Source organism: Vulpes vulpes, chromosome 11 (genome assembly GCF_048418805.1).
Source record: "Vulpes vulpes isolate BD-2025 chromosome 11, VulVul3, whole genome shotgun sequence".
NCBI lineage: Eukaryota > Metazoa > Chordata > Mammalia > Carnivora > Canidae > Vulpes > Vulpes vulpes.
In genome coordinates this window covers 32,446,667-32,455,978 of record NC_132790.1, presented here as the reverse complement: position 1 = coordinate 32,455,978, position 9,312 = coordinate 32,446,667, and the positions used below count along the sequence as shown (strand labels likewise).

Here is a 9,312-nt window from a genome sequence, read left to right as displayed (position 1 = left end):
CAGCTGACCCCTTTCTGGCATCAAACCCAGTTCACAGTGTGAGCTAGAAGGACAGGCAGGAATGCTGCTCTTGCTCACTCCAGGCCTTGGTTTCCATGGTAACCACCGCATTCCCTGACCCTGAAGGGAAATAGCTACTGAGACAACCCAGAGACCTTGGGTCAGCCTGAAGTGGAAGGAAATTGTGGTGTCTGTCATGGTGCCATCTCCCCCTCCCTGCTCTAGTGACAGCCAGGCCAGATGTGGCCTCTAGTGGACAGCTCTGCATGGTCCAGCTCTAGAAAGGGTAGGCCGGGATCGGTCTGCAGGAGGTGCACCCTGAGGTCCTAGCACCACCTGGTGAACAGGAAGGGCAGAGCGGCTATGGGTCTTGGGGAGGGGACTTGAGCCTGGCCCTCCTGTTGTCCTCTGACTTCCCAGAAGCCCCAGGCAATAAATCCCACAGTTTATCCAAGTCAAATCTGGCTTAAATAATCCTATGGGACAGGCTGTGAGAAGTAAAATTCCCAGAAGGGCTATTTCATGTGCTTTGGCTTTCAGTGAGGATTGGGGGCTCTGGGTCGTCCAGAGTAGGGAGCCTCCAGTGTTTTTGTTTTACCAGGAGACAGGGCCCCCTTATTTTCCCATCTTAAATTACAGACGCTCTCTACAGAGCCTCAGATCTAGCCTCCTGAAGTTTAATGATCCAAACTGCAGAACAAAATCATTCTCTCTAGTGACCATCACCCAGGACTCCAGGGAACCTGCAACTGGCAGTATCAAGCACCCAGTGGGCACTGTTAGCCTGACCCAGGCTCATAGGTAGAACCACAGTATGCCAGCCGGGAGTCTGGTCTAGCAGGACCCAGTACCTTCAACAATGGCTCTGAGTGTTCTAAGTTCACTTTTGAAAGATAGAACCTAAGGCATTTTGAGTTCATAAAGCAATTTTTTACATAAATTATTTGGGGTCGCCCCCACCAATGGGATTCCATTGTTAGCATAGGGAGTTTCATAGTTTTCTGACGCTGTTTACCGCGGGGCCCCTAAGTCTCTTAGGATCATCAGCAGATAAGCAGGTAAAGGAGAGGGCTCCGGTAGGAGGAAGGAGTGGAAGGGGATTCTGAGCCCAGAACCCTGCTCTTGGCAATCCTAGGACGTGGAGTTAAGAACAAGAGCTCTCCCGAGCCTTCAGCCATATTCTGTAGATGGAGAAGCCGAGGTCAGAGCGAGGCTGTGAACCCCTCAAGACCGCATGGGGAGTCCTAGCCAGGCTTCCTGATCCACAGGCTGGCTCTGGATTTCATGCTTTTGCTCCAAGCTGCTTGTGTTGGACCACTGCCATTTGAACAAACTATGCAATTCCAAATGCCCGCTTCCAGAAGCATTTTAATAAAAAGTGGTCCCCCCCCCCCCCAAAAAAAGAAAATGTATTAATGTGAATATAGATTCTTACTATATATAAGAATTGTTCTAGGTGTCACAATTTTTTAAGTGAATTTAAAACTGTCCTTTTTCCCTTATGGATATCATAAGCTAGCAGTAGGTGACAAAAATGTAAACAAAAAACCCCACATCGCATTATAGGTGCTATGAGAGAGGTCTGAGTGGAGTACGGCGTTGGTAATCAAGGAGAGAGTGTAAGATCTGACCTGGCAGGAGGTGAGAAGGGTTCAAGGAATGTTTTATAACAGAGACAGAGTTTAAGTTAAATCTTGACAGGTAAAGTCGTCTTCACTAGGAAGACAAGTTCTACTGTAATGATTATTGGATATGATTTATCAGCACCTATCAACACTTATCTACCTACAAGTGTAGAAAGTGTAGAAAGTGTAGCAAGTGTAGCAGTAAAAAGCTTAATATTGAAAGTACTCTTTATTTTTTATTGTACGATATGTATGCTTTTAAACCTATGTTGTTTCTAATTAAATGCTTAGGACTCCCAAGCAGAATCCAGAGAGTGTCTTTAGAATGAAAAGCCGTACTTTAGTGATTGAGTCAGTAATATATTAATTATCATTTTGAACTAGCTTGCTGTTGTCTATTTATTGGCCTTCTCATAAAGTATTTCATTTAAATTTATTGGGATGGATTCTGCTTGTAGCATGTAACAAGCTATTAAAAACAGTGCCAGTGAATAAAACAATTACCCAAAATCATGGCTACCAGCTGAGCCAGAGGCTTGATGGGTTAGTTGTCTGGAAAGCAGTGGCTATGACAAGATGTCTTTATTTAAACCTCTTACAGCCCTGTGCAGAGGCACAAAGAAAATTCATTTGCATATTATCAGCTTTGTATTAGAAAACAGACTGGGGGTGAATTTAAAAGAAAGATAATGTCAAAAGATTTTACAAAGGGACTTGAAGAAAGGTGGAAAAAGAGAAATCAACAATTGAAGAAAAGTAGAAAAAGAGAATCTGCTACATTTTTATATATAATCTCATTTAACCCAAATATAGCACTATAAGTGAAATGTCATTGTATATATATTTATATTTAATACTTGATGTGATAGGTTCTGAGATATTAATCAACTAGAAAAAGAATACATAGCTAAGCAGAAGAACTGAGATGTAAACCAGACTTATCTAACACTAAAGTCCAAACATCTATATTCTACCAAGTTGTAGGTACTCATATTTAATTGATATCATTATTACTATCATTATTATCATCATTGTTACATAGTGATTTGAATTATAGGAAAACAAAACAGACTGCTCCAAAAAAGTGACAAGATGAAGTGTTTCACCCCTAAAATTTCTTTTTGTAAAAAGCTTTTTATTATGATTTATTTGAGAGAGAGGGTAAGGGAACAAGTAAGGGGGAGGGGGAAAAGGAGTGGGAGAAGCAGACTCCTCACTGAGCAGGGAGCCCAACTCAGGCTCAATCCCAGAACCTTAAGATCATGATCTAAGCCAAAGGCAGCCACTTAACTGACTGAGCCACACAGATGCCCCTTTTTGCCCCTAAAATTTCTAAATAAGGGCCAGATGACCATAGATAAAAAAGGAGATTTCTGTATAGAGAGGAAGTTCAGACTAAAAAAATCCTTCCCATTTTTTCTAATTCTTCTTTCTCCATCATATTGCATGTGGCTTACTCTCTATCCATTTGAGATTACTTCCTGATATTTAAAAATATCACTTTCAAGAATCTTTATCCATTCTGATATTGTTTCTTCTTCAAATGCTTTCTTAGTTTATGAATTACTTTTGCCTTGAGACTAAACTACTTGTTTTTGACTCCTCTTGCTCTTTTAAATTTCCACTTTATTTTAAACATATTTTTATGATTGTTTTACTCTTACTTATTAGAGATAACATATGTGTTTCCAAATCTACATTATAAGCACTGAGCTTATATTATAAGCTCATTGAGGATCAAGAGGAAGTTATTAAAAATTATTAGAGACAAAATAAAAAACTTAACAGCCTTATCTGGAGTTGGGAGTGGGGGAATCTACAAAGCCAAAATTGCTTCTCAAATGGATAGAGAGTAAGCCACATGCACTATGATGGAGAAAGAAAGAATTAGAAAAAGTGGGAAGGATTTTTTAGTCTAAACTTGCTCTCTATACAGAAATATGCCAAAATTGCCTTGTAGATTCCAAAGACATAAACACTGCTATCCCATAAAGCCAGTGTCACCATTCACTTTTCTAGACTATATTTCTAACTCTGTCTAGTCATATTCCTTAAACTATGCCTTCTTTATTCCTATATATGGAAGTTTGCTTATATTCTGTGACTTCTCAGAATAATCTACCTCAGAGATGGCAAGTAAGTTGCCTACAGAATATTAAAATGGTTGAAGGTAGCTGCCTGGGTGTTAGTACAATAAGAAGGGTGACTCTATATGTGTCAAAGAATACCATGAGGACTCAAAAAGTATCTACATGAGTAAAGACAGGGGCAACATGTGTGCCTATGCTGGTGATCTTAATGCTGTATCTTGCATTTTCCTCATTCAAAGATCCCCTCCTAAAACTTGCACTTAACTAGAAAAGACCACATTAAAACCACTACTAAAAATGCAAAGAAAAAGAAAAAAATCAAAATATATCATGAAAGAAAATCAGCATAATATGAAAGAGAGAAAGACAAGAAAGGATCAGAGAAAATCTCCAGAAACAACGACAAAACAAGTAATAAACAGGCAATAAATATGTGTCTATAAATATTTGCTTTGAATATAAATGGATTGAATGCTCTGATCAAAAGACACAGAGTATCAGGATGGATAAAAAAACAAGACATATCTATATGCTGCCTATAAGAGACTCATTTTGGACTAAAAAACACCTGCAGATTGAAAGTGTGGTGATGAAGAAGCATTTGTCATGTAAATGAATGTCAAAGGAAAGCCAGTGTAGCAATACTTGTGTCGGACAAAATAGACTTTTAAAACAAAGACTGTAACAATAGACAAAGAATGGCATTGTATAATAATAAAAGGGACAATCCAACAAGATCTAACAATGATAAATATTTATGCCCCCAACATGGGAGCACCAAAATATATAAAGCAATTAATAATAAACTAATAAAGGAACTAATAATAAAATAATAAAGGAACTAATTGGTAATAACAGAGTAATAGTAGGGGACTTTAACACCCTACTTACATCATTGGATAGATATTCTACAGAAAATAAACAGGAAACAATGGCTTTGAATGACACACTGGACCAGATGGACTTAAAGATATATTTAGAACATTCTATCCTAAAGCAACAGAATACACAGGCTTTTCAAGTGCACATGGAACAGTCTCTATAATAGATCACATACTAGGCCACAAAACAGGCCTTACCAAATACAAAAGATTGAAATTACATCATGGACCTTTTCTGACCTCTTCTAGCACTGAGAAACTAGAAGTCAACCATAAGAAAAAAATCTGGAAAGACCAGAAATATATGAAGGCTAAATAACATGCTACTAAGCAATGAATGGGTCAATCAGGAAATCAAAGAAGAAATAATAATAAAAAAATACATGGAAACAAATGAAAATGAAAACAACAGTCCAAAATGTTTGAGATGCTGGCAGCCTGGGTGGCTCAGCAGTTTAGTACCACCTTTGGCCCAGGATGTGATCCTAGACACTCAGGATCGAGTCCTGCATCAGGCTCCTTGCGGGGAGCCTGTTTCTCCCTCTGCTTGTGTCTATGCCTCTCTCTCTGTGTCTTCCATGAATAAGTAAATAAAATCTTAAAAAAAGTTTGAGATGCTACAAAAGCAGTCCCAAGAGGGAAGTATAGAGTAATACCGGCCTACCTCAAGAAGCAAGAAAAGTCTCAAATAAATAACCTAACCTTAAAAGTGCTTGAAAAAGAACAACAATTGAAACCTAAAGCCAGCAGAAGGAAGGAAATAATAAAGACTAGATGAGAGCAGAAATAAGTGATATAAAAACTAAAAAAACAAGAGAACAGATTTATGAAGCCAGGAGCTAATTCTTTGAAAAACACAATTTATAAACCTCTAGCCAAACTTATCAAAAAGAAAAGAGAAAGCACCCAAATAAATGAAATCGCAAATGAAAGAGGAGGAATAACAACCAGCATCATAGAAATACAAATAATTATAAGAGAATATTATGAAACTATATGCCAACAAGTTGTACAACCAAGAAAAAATGGATAAATTCTTAGAAACATATAAATTACCAAAACTGAAACAGAAAGAAATAGGAAATCTGAACAGACCAATTATCAGCAACAAAATTGAATTAGTAATTAAAAAAAAAAAAAAAAAAAAACAACTCCCAACAAACAAAAGTCTAGGACTGGATGACTTCACAGGCAAATTCTACCAAACATTTAAGGAAGAGTTAATACCTATTCTTCTCAAACTATCCCAAAAATTGAAGGGAAGGAAAACTTCCAAATTCATCCTAGGAGGCCAGCACTACCCTGATACCAAACCCGCATAAAGACACCAAAAGAGAGAGAGAAAGAACTATGGGCCAAAATCCCTGATGAACATAGGTGTAAAAATCGTCAACAAAATATAGGCAAACTGAATCGAACAATACATTAAAAAAATCATTCCCCATGATCAAATGGGAGCTATTCTTGGGGCTGCAAGGGTGGTTCAGTATTCACAAATCAATCATCACATTAATAAAAGAAAAGATAAGAACAATACAATCCTTTCAATATATGCAGAAAAAGCACTTGACAAAGTACAACAGCCATTCATGATAAAAGCTCCCAACAGAGTAGGTTTAAAGGGAACATGCTTCAACATAATGAAAGCCCATTTATGAAAAGCCCACAGCTAATATCATACCAAATGAAGAAAAATGGGGAGCTTTTCCTCTACAGTCAGGAATAAGACAGATATGTCAACTTTCACCACTTTCATTCTACATAGTACTGGCAGTCCTAGCCAGAGCAATAAGACATCCAAATCAGTAGGAAAGAAGTAAAACTTTCACTATTTCCAGATGACATGATTAAAGAAATTGTAGATGATCTGAAGAACAAATGGATCATAGATCTGAAGAACAAATATTGTCAAAATGTCTATACTAACCGAAACAATATACATATTCAGTGAAATCCCTATCCAAATACCAATAGCGTTTTGTCACAGAGCTAGAACAAACAATCCTAAAATTTGCATGGAATCACAAAAGACTCCAAGTAACTAAAACAATCTTGAAGAAGAAAAAGCTGGAGACATCACAATTCCAGACTTCAAGTTATATTACAAGGCTATAGTGATCAAAACAGTATGATTTTGACTCAAAATAGGCACACAGAGCAATGGAACAAAATATGAAACCCTGAAATGAACCCACAACTATATGGTTATTTAATCTTTGACAAAGTAGTAGAGAATAACTAATGGGAAAAGCACAGTCTCTTCAACAAACGGTATTGGGAAAATTGGACAGCAACGTGCAAAAGAATGAAACTGGACCATTTTCTTCAACATACACAAAAATAAACTCAAAATGGATAAAAGACCTAAATGAGTGACCTAACCTACAAAAATCCTTGAAGGGATTACAAGCTGTAACTTCTCTGACATTAGCCCTAACAACTTTTACTAGATATGTCTCCTGAGGGAAGGGAAACAAAAGCAAAAATAAACTATGGGGACTACATCAAAATAAAAAGTGTCTGCACAGCAAAGGAAATAATTAACAAAACTAAAATGCAATTTTCTGAATGGGAGAAGATATTTACAAATGACATATTTGATAAAGGGTTATTATTAAAAATATATAAAGAACTTAAAAAACTCAGCATTCATGAAATGAATAATCCAATTTAAAAAATGGGAAGAGGACATAAATAGACACTTATCCAAAGGAGACATACAGTGACATCATATGTCACCTCACATCTCTCAGAAAGACTAAAATCAACAAAGAAACAACAGGTGTTGCTGAGGATGTGAATAAAGAGGAACCCTTTTGCACTGTTTGTGGGAATCAAACCTGTTTGGCCACTCTGTAAAACACTATGGAGATTCCTCAAAAAGTTAAAAATAGAACTACCCTGTGATCCAATAATCACACTGCTATATATTTACCCCAAAATACAGAAATACTAATTCAAAAGGATACATGTACCCTGATGTCTATAGCCACATTATGAACAATAGTCAAATTATGGAAATAGTGCAAATGTCTATTAATTGGTGAATGGATAAAGAAGTGGCATACACACAGTAATATTACTTAGCCATAAAAAAAGAATAATATCTTGCCTTTTGCAATGATGTGGTTGGAGCTAGAGTATTATACTAAGCAAAATAAGTCAGTCAGAGAAAGGCAAATGTCACACCATTTCATTCGTATGTGGAATTGAGGAAACAAAACAAAGGAGTAAAGGGGAAAAAGTAGAGAGGGAAAACCAAGAAACAGATTCTTAACTATAGAAAACAAACTAATGGCTACCAGAGGAAGGTGGGTGGGGAGGATGAGTTAAATAAGTGATAGGGAATAGGTATTAAAACAAAACAAAATAAAATAAAATACCCACATTTTGTTTTCCCTCTCTTATTCCAAGTGTGTTTAGTCTGAATCCCATTGGCTAACACTCTCAGAGATGATTCTGTTTCTCTCTGTATCTTTAGACCCCAGTCGCCTATGTACTCCTGGGGGATAAAGTTTTGTTCTCTGTCTCCATAGCATACTACTGATCTCATAGTGGAAAATACATTTTCTTTTGACTAATACCACGGTTTTAATTATTTCTTGGGTGTGTTCCCTGGCTACATTCTTCTAAAGGACTATTGGTAATCCAGATCTTCATTTTATCCCTGAACTTTTCCAAGAAATATGAAAAGAACATATGGAAAAGGACTATGTCTGACGATAATTTAGGAAGAAAATTTTGAGCACCTGCTATGAGTTTGTGAGTTATGAGGATAATAGTGACTTAAGAAAAAAAAGTTATCGATTCATCTTTCACAGCGTGGATACTTTGTATAGACAGTACAGGATGATATAGGAGCTCTGCTTGAAGAAGGAACCACAGCTCTGTTGTGTTTGCTACTCTGCCAGAGGCTTGTCTCATGGGCTTACAATGACAGTTGTGTCTCCAGCCATCACATTCAGACAGCAGGATTAGGGAGGGGTAAATAGCAAGGGATAAAAAAGTACATGAAGGTGTCTTTTAAGGAACTTCTTGGGAACTACAAAAGGACAATTTTGCCAACCCGATGGACAAAACTCAATCACATGGCCTTACTTCACAATGGAGGCTGAGAAATGTAGTTTTAGTCTGGCCAGACTTTTGTACTGCTGAAAATTTATTTCCTATCACTGTGGAAGGGAGAAAAGATATTGGAATCCAATTAGCAATTTCTGCCCATAGTGATTGCTTTTTGTTGTGGGTTTTTTGTTTTGTTTTGTTTTCTGGGTTTTTTGAGGTTTATAGAGATAAACAACATCAGTACTCGTTCTGGAAAATATTCTAGTCTCCTACGATAATTTCCATCTCTAAACATCCATTCACAGGCAAGGCTATAGTAGTGGGATAAATAAATTGATTAGAATAATGAAATAATCTATAAGCAAGCAAAGACACAACTACAGTATTATATAGACTGTATAATCACAGGACTCTGTACAGAGTCTAGTGGTAATTCATGACATCTCTTGGTGGAGAACTGGGAGAAGCAAAAGAGATATTGATTTACTGTACAGGGACACACATAGTTTAGCTGCAGTACAAAGTAGAATATAAGGAGGACTTAGAGATTCAAAAGAGAAGGAAATCACATTAAGATGATGGAAAGAAAAAAAGTTTACTATAGCAGATAACCTTTTACATGGACACTGAAAATGGGAAAGTTATTTAAAGCTA

The 9,312-nt window shown here is 36.9% G+C and overlaps 1 protein-coding gene across 2 annotated transcripts in view; it reads left to right on the top strand.

Annotated features, from left to right (window-relative positions):
• Positions 1–9,312, top strand: part of TENM4 (teneurin transmembrane protein 4) — a 2,793,707-nt gene that overhangs the window by 148,542 nt on the left and 2,635,853 nt on the right. The window lies entirely within an intron of this gene.